The 12158-nt window shown below is 40.3% G+C and overlaps 1 long non-coding RNA gene across 1 annotated transcript in view; it reads right to left on the bottom strand.

The window, feature by feature from the left end:
* Positions 1–223: 223 nt before the first annotated feature.
* Positions 224–12158, bottom strand: part of LOC138852148 (uncharacterized) — a 29097-nt gene continuing 17162 nt past the window's right edge. The window contains exon 3 of the long non-coding RNA XR_011391584.1: positions 224–360. This is a non-coding gene — a long non-coding RNA (uncharacterized lncRNA). The remainder of the gene's footprint in view (positions 361–12158) is intronic.

Genomic DNA, 12158 nt, shown 5'->3' with positions numbered 1-12158 from the left:
ACAGATTCCTTAGTGCACCACTCACCTTTTCTCCCTCATCAATTCTATGATTCACTTCATCCTTCATAGACCCATCTGCTGACACGTCCATTCCCAACTAGCTGAACACATTCACATCCTCTGTACTCTCTCCCTCCAATCTGATGCCCAATTTTCGGTTACCTAATGTTTTTATCCTCCTCCTCACCTTACTCTTTCCTATATTCACTTTTAAATTTTTCAACTATTAATACATATCTTACCTGAACGAGTCTCCTGAAGAAGTAAGTCCAGGTGAGGTAGTCTAATGCCTCTTGTTTAGAACTAATGGTTCCAGCCACAATCTCAGCATTCATATGATCTGGCAGGACATCCAGCAAACTGCAAGACAATGGATTTTCCTCTATTAACCCTTAAACTGTCCAAATGTAGCTTAATGTTTTTACTGCCAGCACTCTGAATATTTAGAAAAAAAAAGTTTTATTTAATTAAAGAGGTCAATTTTCTATGTAATAAGACAAAATTAATTTTTTAGGATCAGTATTTGCCGGGATGTAAGGCCACGAAGTTGGTGCTGGATGCTCATCTGACAGCAACAGGGAGTTCTGTCGCTTGCAGAAGTGTTGCCGATATACCTTATCTCGTTTTTATTTTATATAACTTTTATGTTTTGATAATTACAGGGGATAATTAAAGGGGATAAAAGAGAGTGCAAAAATTATAGGGGGATAAGTCTGTTGAGTATACCTGGTAAAGTGTATGGTAGAGTTATAATTGAAAGAATTAACCCTTTGAGGGTCGACAGGCCCTCTCCGAAACTCGTTCTCAGGGTCGGCCAAATTTCAAAAAAAAAAAAATTATTTTTTCTTATGAAAAAATAGTTTTTTTTTCTAAACATTATAGGATAAACAAAAAAAATTTACCATCAATACTTACCGAGATATGGATGCATGAAGTTTGCAGAAAATGAGCCGCGTATGGCAACAGCGGCGACTGCCGCTCACCCGGTAAACTTTAGTTTACTTGTATTTGAAGGTTTGTTGTTTTTTTCACTATTTTATTTTTTCACATAACTTATGTGGCCTATGAGACCAAAGTAAGGTGCAATGTACATATATACACTCGTTGTATACAACACAATAAGCACACAAACATAATTATCAATATATTGTTTACAAAACTTGTTTACAAAAACAAACAATACAAAACATTGTTTATTATTATTGTTCTATAATATATATACCAATATACAGTCACTGAACATATTCCTATTAGTTCTGCAGCTTGTGGAACTCTGAAATGGTGTCATACACAATGGTGTTTTATCTTTCTCCCTCATTCTATCTCTTTCAATCTGTCTCTCTCTTTCTATCTGTCTGTCTATCTCTGTCTCACAGGTACACATAAATACAAGTATACATAGTATAAATTACCTAGGATAACCCAAGAAATCCAGACAAAGTGCTATACTCTGCTTGAAGATGTGAGTAAAAGTGATGACACAGTCTTGTGGCTCTCTGAGACAGAGAGCTAGACAGATAGACAGATAGACAGGGAGCTTGACAGACAGACAAATAGACAGACAGAAATGTTAGTGTACCAGTACCAGTATACTAGTGTTCCACCCTCCTCCTCCTCTTCTTCCTCTTCCTCCTCTTCCCCCTACTCTTCCTCCTCTTCCCCCTACTCTTCCTCATACTCTTCCTCTTCCTCTTCCTCCTACTCTTCCTCTTCCTCCTCCTCCTCTTCCTCCTCTTCTTCCTCTTCCTCCTACTCTTCCTCCTCCTCCTCCTCTTCTTCCTCTTCCCCCTAATCTTCCTCCTACTATTCCTCTTCCTCCTTCTCTTCCTCTTATTCCTCTTCCTCCTACTCTTCCTCTTCCTCCTCCTCCTCTTCCTCCTCCTCCTCTTCTTCCTCTTCCCCCTACTCTTCCTCCTTCTCCTTCTCCTCCTCCTCCATAGTGTAAATTACCAGGAGTCGGCAGCTGTCAAAATGACATATTGTCTCATTACTCACTCCCCCCTCCCGCCTGTCAAAACAATGGGGTCGGATGCTGCTTCCCTTCCTCCATTCTATCTAATTATCTTTCTCCCTCATTCTATCTGTCTTTTTATCTCTGTCTCACAGGTACACATAAATACAAGTATACATAGTATAAATTACCTAGGATAACCCAAGAAACCCAGACAAAGTGCTATACTCTGCTTGAAGATGTGAGTAAAAGTGATGACACAGTCTTGTGGCTCTCTGAGACAGAGAGCTAGACGGATAGACAGGAAGCTTGACAGACAGGCAAATAGACAGACAGAAATGTTAGTATACCAGCAAAAACAAAGGGAGGGAGATGTTTATCTCATCTTTTGGCATCAGCTCTACCCTCATTTACCCTCATCAAACGTCAGCACTTATCAGATGTTATCTCCCCTTATCTTGTTACTGTCATGGGTGAACATTTATTATTACATATTATTATTATTATTATTACCTATTATTATTATGTATTATTATGTATTATTATTATTATGTATTATTATTATTATGTATTATTATTATTATGTATTATTATTATTATGTATTATTATTATTATGTATTATTGTTATCATTACGTATTCTTCTTCTTCCTCCTCCTCCTCCTCTTCTTCCTCCTCTTCTTCTTCTTCCTCCTCCTCCTCCTCCTCTGCCTCCTCCTCCTCTGCCTCCTCCTCCTCTTGCCTCCTCCTCCTCTTGCCTCCTCCTCCTCTTGCCTCCTCCTCCTCTTGCCTCCTCCTCCTCTTGCCTCCTCCTCCTCTTGCCTCCTCCTCCTCTGCCTCCTCCTCCTCTGCCTCCTCCTCCTCCTCCATTCTTGGAACAAGTTTGAAGAGCTTGTAGTTCATAATCACTATCACTATCATCACCAATGCTCACATCTGAGTCTGGGATTTTGGAAAATAGGAGTTTCCTCTTTGATTCTGGTACAACTGAACGTGAACAAGATGGCCCAGCACCAGAGGTGGAAGGCTGTGGGTTGTCTGGGTTTTCCTCACTATTACCCATATTATGGTCATTAGTTTCGGTCAAAACCTCACCAGAACCTTGAAACTCATCTTCACTGTCACTTCCATCTGTATTAGAACTGTCACTGGGGAACAAAAGTGTCCCAATTCGCCGAGGAGTGAGGAACTTCTTACCACAGGGCACGGTGGAAATTGTGTACTATGATGGCATTCCCACAATGCACCACTGGGTCCCAGATTTTTTTCCTACTGCGCACACCCACCACACAGACCCATTCTCTCACATCTAGGCTTATCAGCCTTTTCCTGTGAGATTTGAGGCCGCTAGAATTTATGCGTACTAGTACGTCAAAAACCCCTACGCGTAAGACGTACTAGTACGACCAAAACCCTCAAAGGGTTAAGAGTAAGACGGAGAATAGGATAGCAGATGAACAAGGAGGCTTTAGGAAAGTTAGGGGGTGTGTGGACCAGGTGTTTACAGTGAAACATATAAGTGAACAGTATTTAGATAAGGCTAAAGAGGTCTTTGTGGCATTTATGGATTTGGAAAAGGCGTATGACAGGGTGGATAGGGGGGCAATGTGGCAGATGTTGCAAGTGTATGGTGTAGGAGGTAGGTTACTGAAAGCAGTGAAGAGTTTTTATGAGGATAGTGAGGCTCAAGTTAGAGTATGTAGGAAAGAGGGAAATTTTTTCCCAGTAAAAGTAGGCCTTAGACAAGGATGTGTGATGTCACCATGGTTGTTTAATATATTTATAGATGGGGTTGTAAGAGAAGTAAATGCGAGGGTCTTGGCAAGAGGCGTGGAGTTAAAAGATAAAGAATCACACACAAAGTGGGAGTTGTCACAGCTGCTCTTCGCTGATGACACTGTGCTCTTGGGAGATTCTGAAGAGAAGTTGCAGAGATTGGTGGATGAATTTGGTAGGGTGTGCAAAAGAAGAAAATTAAAGGTGAATACAGGAAAGAGTAAGGTTATGAGGATAACAAAAAGATTAGGTGATGAAAGATTGGATATCAGATTGGAGGGAGAGAGTATGGAGGAGGTGAACGTATTCAGATATTTGGGAGTGGACGTGTCAGCGGATGGGTCTATGAAAGACGAGGTGAATTATAGAATTGATGCGGGAAAAAGAGTGAGTGGTGCACTTAGGAGTCTGTGGAGACAAAGAACTTTGTCCTTGGAGGCAAAGAGGGGAATGTATGAGAGTATAGTTTTACCAACGCTCTTATATGGGTGTGAAGCGTGGGTGATGAATGTTGCAGCGAGGAGAAGGCTGGAGGCAGTGGAGATGTCATGTCTGAGGGCAATGTGTGGTGTGAATATAATGCAGAGAATTCGTAGTTTGGAAGTTAGGAGGAGGTGCGGGATTACCAAAACTGTTGTCCAGAGGGCTGAGGAAGGGTTGTTGAGGTGGTTCGGACATGTAGAGAGAATGGAGCGAAACAGAATGACTTCAAGAGTGTATCAAGTCTGTAGTGGAAGGAAGGCGGGGTAGGGGTCGGCCTAGGAAAGGTTGGAGGGAGGGGGTAAAGGAGGTTTTGTGTGTGAGGGGCTTGGACTTCCAGCAGGCATGCGTGAGTGTGTTTGATAGGAGTGAATGGAGACAAATGGTTTTTAATACTTGACGTGCTGTTGGAGTGTGAGCAAAGTAACATTTATGAAGGGATTCAGGGAAACCGGCAGGCCGGACTTGAGTCCTGGAGATGGGAAGTACAGTGCCTGCACTCTGAAGGAGGGGTGTTAATGTTGCAGTTTAAAAACTGTAGTGTAAAGCACCCTTCTGGCAAGACAGTGATGGAGTGAATGATGGTGAAAGTTTTTCTTTTTCGGGCCACCCTGCCTTGGTGGGAATCGGTCAGTGTGATAATAATAAAAAAAAAATTACAGTTTATAGAGGTGACTAAAATGCTGGAAGCAATTTAATCGCCTATAAACTTGGGCCACCCTGCCTCAGTGGGATATGGCCGGTTTGTTGAAAGAATTACAGTTTATAGTAGTTCTTGTGAATTCATAGCCAATTTTTGTTCTGACACTAATGTAAGGTACTGAAATAGTACTCAGTTGCAAACACACTGACAGGTGAACATTTTCACCTGCCTTGGTCACATACTTTTGTCTAGAAATATATACAAAAAATTTATAGGTCCCAGCAATGTTTTAGACATGGTGGAGTATATACGAAACTCCTTGAAGTACAGTGTATGACAAGAGTCACTTCACTGCTGACAGTGAAATTTATTGAAGATTTGTTGATGAGTGATGAGATGGGAAAAGGGAAGAGTATGGAGGTGTACTAGTGTTTGGAAGGGGAATCCCCTTCCATAATGACTTCAAGTACTAAGTCCATTTCTGGGGTTACTTCCCTTCTTTGTTTTTTAATGCCACTAGGACCAGCTTGAGAGTCACTGGACCCGTGTCGCTCAAAAAAGTGTTCCAGAGAGGCCTGCATCTGGCGTTTTTTTAAAACTTCCCTATAATGGGACACAACACTGTCATTGTACATGTTGCCAACACGGCCTGCAACAGCTTTGTCAGGGTGAAGTTCATCCATAAATGTTTGCACCTCAGTCCACTTTGCACAAATGTCCTTAATCTTTGAAGAAGGCACGTTTCACCAACTCTCTTCCTCCTCCTCCTCTGAAGCAATTTCCTGAGCTGTGGTCTGTTGCTGTTGCAGACAAAGGTCTTGCAGCTCTGTAGTGGTTAGCTCTTCATCGTGGTCCTCCACCAACTTTTCCACATCCTCCAAACTCACATCCAACCCCATGGAATTCCCCAATTCCACAATACTTTCCACAACTGGCATAGGCTCCTCAGGGTCAGCCCCAAACCCTTCAAAATCCCTCTCTTGGACACATTCTGGCCACAATTTTCTCCAAGCAGAATTCAAAGTCCTGGAAGTCACTCCCTCCCAAGCCTTACCTATAAGGCTTATGCAATGGAGGATACTGAAGTGATCTTTCCAGAACTCTCTTAGGGTCAATTCAGTGTCTGAGGTCACTTCAAAGCACTTTTGAAACATTGCTTTGGTGTCCAGTTTTTTGAAGTTTGAAATGAGCTGCTGGTCCAGGGGCTGGAGAGGAGTGGTATTAAGTGGGGAAGAACTTCACTTTGATGAAATGAAACTCCTTCACCATTTGCTCCTCCAAGTCTGGAGGATGAACAGGAGCACTGTCCATTACCTGGAGGCACTTGAGTTCCAATTTATTTTCCAGGAGGTATTTCTTCACACTGGGGCCAAACACTTCATTGAACCAATCAAGTAAAATGCCCCTCGTGACCCATGCCTTACTGTTTGCCTTCCACATCACACACGACTTTCTCTTGGCGACACCGTTTTTCTTGAACACTCTGGGATTTTCAGAGTGATACACCAGTAAAGGCTTCACTTTGAAATCCCCACTAGCATTACTACAAAACATGAGAGTTACCCTGTCTTTCTTAGTATTGTGTCCTGGCAGTGCCTTTTCTTCCTGAGTAATGTAGGTCCTCTTTGGTATTTTCTTCCAAAAGAGGCCTGTTTTGTCACAACTGAACACTTGTTGGGGTTTGAATTGTTCACCCTCTATGTACCCCTTGAATTCCTGAACATATTTTTCAGCTGCATTTTTGTCAGAACTTGCAGCCTTGCCATGCCTTACTACAATATATGCCACTACACTCCTTAAATCTCTCAAACCGTATTTAGCTGGCCTTAAATTCACTAACATCAGCACTAGTTGCAGGCATTTTCTTTACGAGATCGTCATGCAACTGCCTTGCCTTTTTACAAATTATCGACTGCATAACACTCTCTCCTGATAATTGTTTCTCGTTGATCCACACCAACAACAAAGTATCCACACCTTTCAGTATTTGCGGTTTCTGTTTTGTAAGCATATTTGCACCTTTCGCCACAACAGCTTCCTTGATTTCCTTTTTCTTGGCCATAATAGAAGTCATGGTTGTATGGGGTTTGTTATACAACCTGGCCAGCTCTGTGACATGTACTCCACTTTCATATTTTGCAATGTCTTTCTTGCATTCTATAGTGTTTCTCACCCTCTTTTACCAAAGCACTGGCACTAGCTTTCTTTGGGTCCATGGTGGCTTATTTAGCAGTTACAAGCACTAAAATGAATGGAATAATACAAAATGTATTGTATGAACTCGTGGCATCATCCTCACTGGCTGATAAACAATGGCACACTGGCTGAAAATGGTGTGTCGGGCTGCTCGGGCCGAGCGAACACGTTCGGGACGAATGACTATTACCAATTTCAATGACGATCACCAAGCCAATATGACAAAAAAAAAAGTTACTATTTCCGAATATTACGAAATCTGATGACTATGAAATCCAGGGGTCTACTGTAAATATCTGTACAAATTTATATGTTATTGTGCACCCCATAGTACAAGATAGAGTTAGAAGTGCAGCAGCACTTGGACGAGGAAAATGAAAAAGGTACAAATGAAGTTCATTGTAAAGGGGTAAGTGAAGCATCTCAGCATCAAGAAATCTCCATAACTACATATGTTGTCTATAAATTTGTACTTTATTGTGCACCCTACAATACAAGATAAAAGTGCAGCAGCTTTTGGAAGAGAAAAAACAAGAGAAAAAGGGAAGAAGTACAAAAGAAGTTCCCAGTAAAAGGGTTAGTTGGTGTGTTCATCTCTGTGTTTACATTCTCTCTGTCTTTCGTGGCAGCTTAAGAAATGATTAAGCTCAGTGAACAAGGCATGTTGATGGTAATAATTAATAATAATAATAATGATAACAATAATAATAATAATGGTAGGAAGAAGGCTGGTAGACAGCAAGCGCTCAAAAAGGTACTACTGTACTGCCAAGTGAGTGTAAAATTAAACCCTGTATTTCTTTTACATGATGGTAGGATCACTGGTGTCTTTTTTCTGTCTCATAAACAAGCAAGATTTCAGGTACATCTCACTACTTCTAATTACACTTAGGTCACACTACATTTGCATGTACACATTTATGTACATATACTCATCTGAGTTTTGTTTGATTTTATCTTAATAGTTCTAGTTCTTATTACTTTTCCATTCATATTCTTGGGGAAGTGGAATAAGAATCTTTCATCCATAAGCCATATGTGTTGTAAAAGTCAACTAAAATGACAGGAGCAATGGGCAAGTAACCCCTTTTCCCATATAGCCTACTAGAAAAAAAAGAAGAAAACTGTCAAACTAGGATGTTTGAATGTGTGGATTTAGAGCGAATGATAAAAATAAAAGAGATGATGGTGGATGTTATGAATGAAAGCTGAAGGGGTTAGAAGAGTTTCTGCGGTGAGAAATAAATGGGATTAGGTTAGGGGTTTCTAATAAACTTTGAGCTAAGGAAGGAGTAAAAATAATGATGAAGGATAAGTTATGGCAGGAAAAGAAGGAATATAAATGCATAAATTCAAGGATTATGTGGAGTAAAATAAGGGTTGGATGTAAAAAGTGGGTTACAGTAAACATTCATGCACCTGGAAAAGAGAGAAGTGTAGAGGAGAGAGAGAGAGAGAAGAGAGATTTAGCGAAATGTTGAGCGAGTGAATGGGGAGTTTTCAACCAAGTGAGACAGCACTTGTGGTTGGGGATCTCAATGCTCAAGTGGGTAAAAATGTTGTAGAGGGAGTAGTAGGTAAATTTGGAGTGCCAGGGGTAAATGAAAATGGGGAGCATTTCAATGAACTATGTATAGAAAGAGACTGGTAATAAGAACTACATATTTTTTAAAAAAGAGGATAAATAAGTATACAAGATATGATACAGCACATAATGCAAGTAGTTGTCTGATTATTATGCACTGGTTGATAAAAGGTTGATGGGTAGGTTTCAAGATGTACATGTTTAAAGAGGGGCAACAGATATATATTGGATCATTACCTAGTTGTGGATACAGTTAGAGCCAGAGGTAGATGGGACAAAAGGAAAATGGCAACAGTAAGAGAGAGGCGAAAGTTTATCAACTAAGGGAGGAGGAAGTTAGGGTGAGATATAAGCAACTTTTGGCAGAAAGGTGGGCTTGTGCAAATATGGGTAGTGGGAAGGGGAGGGGGTGAATAGGGATGGGATAGTTTTAAATATGCAGTATTAGAATGTGGGGCAGAAGTTTGTGGCTTCAGAGGATTGGGTGCAGGAGGAAAGAGGAGTGATTGGTGGAATGATGAGGTAAAAGGCATGATAAAAGAGAAAAAGGTAGCTTATGAGAAGTTTTTACAAAGCAGAAGTGATAAAAGAAGGGCAGAGTATATGGAGAGTAAAAGAAAGGTGAAGAGAGTGGTGAGAGAGTATAAAAGGAGAGCAAATGAAAGAGTGGGAGAGGTACTGTCACGAAATTTTGCCGAGAATAAAAAAAAATTTGGAGTGAGATAAACAAGTTAAGAAAGCCTAGGGAACGAATGGATTTGTCAGTTAAAAACAGAGTAAAAGATTTAGTAGATGGGGAGCTGGAGGTATTGGGTAGATGGCAGGAATATTTTGAGGAACTTTTAAATGTCAATGAAGAAAGGAACGCAGAAATTTCATGCACTGGCCAGGGAGGTATAACATCTTGCAGGGGTGAAGAAGAGCAGGAGCGAGTGTGGGGAAGGTGCCCGAGGCATTATGTAGAATGCAAAGGGTAAAGCAGCTGGAACTGATGGTACCATGAAAAAAATATTAAAAGCAGGGGGAGTTATAGTGAAGGAGGGGTTGGTATTTTTGTTTAATAAGAGTATGAAAGAGGGGGAGGTACCTAGGGATTGGCAGAGAGAGAGTGCATAATTCCTTTATCTATAGGGAAGGGGGATAAAATACGTTGTAAAATTTATAGGGGAATAAGTTTACCAAGTATACCAGGTAAGACAGAGAGGAGGATTGTAGATCAGGCATTTACATTGAAGCATATATGTGAACAGAATTTAGATAAAGGTAGGGAAGCATTAATTGCATTTATGGATTGTTACAAAAAATGCAATTTCTAATAATAATAGAAATCTCCAGTGAATACTAGAAAGGACTGCCCTTCTAGCATCCAGCCTGTTACTGGGGTTTTGTAACAAGTAGTCAGTACCCTGGTCCAATTATCCATTAGAATTCAGTACGATTCAATAGTGCTTCAGGATTACAACTGGTAGGCTACTAACTAAAGAAATTAAAATTTAATAAGTTTATTTATAACAAAATTGTCTAGACGTATATTATCAAAGTAAATTAAATTAATCAATTGAATATAATATAGGATACAACTTCCTACACTTCTCTCGTGTACAGTAGCATTTTGCTGAAAACACATATCACATTTTTATAGCTTTTAAGTACCGTCTGGTACACTGTTAGCATTTAATAACATAATACATATACATACAAATAAGTTTGTGTGTATGTGTGTAAGTGTTCTAAGTAGTTCGCTATGTCTCAAGACTCGACTAGACTTAACCAGTGACTGACTAAAAGTCCTCACATAAACTAACTTCTTGACTAACCTGGCAATCAGAATAGCTTGCTTGAACAATAAAACGACTGTTAAGCCGAACAGCAATACAACAAGCAACAGCGACATAGAATCAGGAACAAGGAGATAATATAACGACACTAAGTAGGGACCATCTGCAGATCCTCCACAAAAGTCACAAAACTCCCATACTACTGAATCTATGTTCAGTATTAGAAAATCCCTGACTGTGACAGTGCACAGATACCAGTACAAATTAGGTCAGAAGCTACAGCTCAGGACCTAAGGTTCTCAGAGTGTCTATGCGACACACAACTTCAGTACAACGTCGAAAATCACTAAGTCTAGACTATGTTCTGTGAACAGAGTTCCACAGAACCAACAACAAGAAAGCGACAGAGACGATCTTCCAACAAGGGCCCACAAGGGAGAGGAGTAGAGGGACCTCTTGCTAGAAGCACATCCAACCAACAATAGCAGTGCAGCCCAGGCAGACTATTACAGGCGAGGTGTGATCACACCACCCCCCCGATCACGTGACTCTCCATGCTGCTGCTGCCCAGTAACACAGAAGCCGGCAGCATAACGAGCGAAACACTTGTTAGGCAAGGCTGTCAGCTATTTAACACTCGAACTATGAGCACTGAATAATATATAAATGTTACATCCTACCTAATAATACGTATAACTAAGTCAAATAATAATATAAAGCAATATTTTTACGGTTTAGCTAATATCGCAAATATAAGCAATATAAAATTATATGAACAGGTAATACACATTACATACATTGTGACCCATTCAGGGGTCGCAATATTGATTTAGAATAGGCATATGATAGAGTAGATAGAGGAGCAATGTAACAGATGTTGCAAGTGTATTGAACAGTTAGTAAGTTACTAAATGCTGTTAAGAATTTTTATGAGGATAGTGAGGCTCAGGTTAGGGTGTGTAAGAGAGAAGGAGATTACTTCCCAGGAAAAGTAGGTCTTAGACATGGATGTGTGATGTCACTATGGTTGTTTAAAACATATTTATAGATGGGGAGAGGGGTGGGATTAAATTATGGAGAATCATATACAAAATGGGAGTTGACACAGTTGCTCTTTGGTGATGATACTGTGCTTTTGGGGGATTCTAAAGAAAAGTTGCAAAGGTTAGTGGACGAGTTTGAGAGGGTGTGTAAAGGTAGAAAGTTTAAAGTGAAGATTGATAAGAATAAGGCTATGAGGCGATTTACATAAAGAAAACTTGGATATCACATTGGAGGGAGGGACTATGGATGAAATGAATGTTTTCAGATATTTGGGAATTGACTTGTCAGCAGATGAGGTTAACAAGAGAATTCATGAACGAAAAAGGTGAGTGGTGCGTTGAGGTATCTGTGGAGAAAAAGAACGTTATCCATGGAGGCAAAGACGGGAATGTACGAGAGTATGTATAGTAGTACCAACACTGTTATATGAGTGTGAAGCATGAGCTGTAAATGCTGCAGCGAGGAGGCAGCTGGAGGCAGTGTAGATGTCATATCTAAGGGCAATGGGTGGTGTAAATATTATGTTTATTGTAAACAAAATGATGAAAATATTAGTGCGGTTGTGTTGAATACAACGGTGCCATATAGTACCATATGGTACAATGGTGTCATAGGGTTCAATGGTACCATATAGTACAATTGTACCATATGGTACAATGGCACATGATACAATGGTACCATATGGTACAATGGCACCATTTGGTAC

The sequence above is a fragment of the Cherax quadricarinatus genome, unplaced genomic scaffold, assembly GCF_038502225.1.
Source record: "Cherax quadricarinatus isolate ZL_2023a unplaced genomic scaffold, ASM3850222v1 Contig4455, whole genome shotgun sequence".
Taxonomy (NCBI): Eukaryota; Metazoa; Arthropoda; class Malacostraca; order Decapoda; family Parastacidae; genus Cherax; species Cherax quadricarinatus.
Note: the sequence above shows the minus strand (reverse complement) of the source record. Positions and strands in the feature narration are given on the sequence as shown.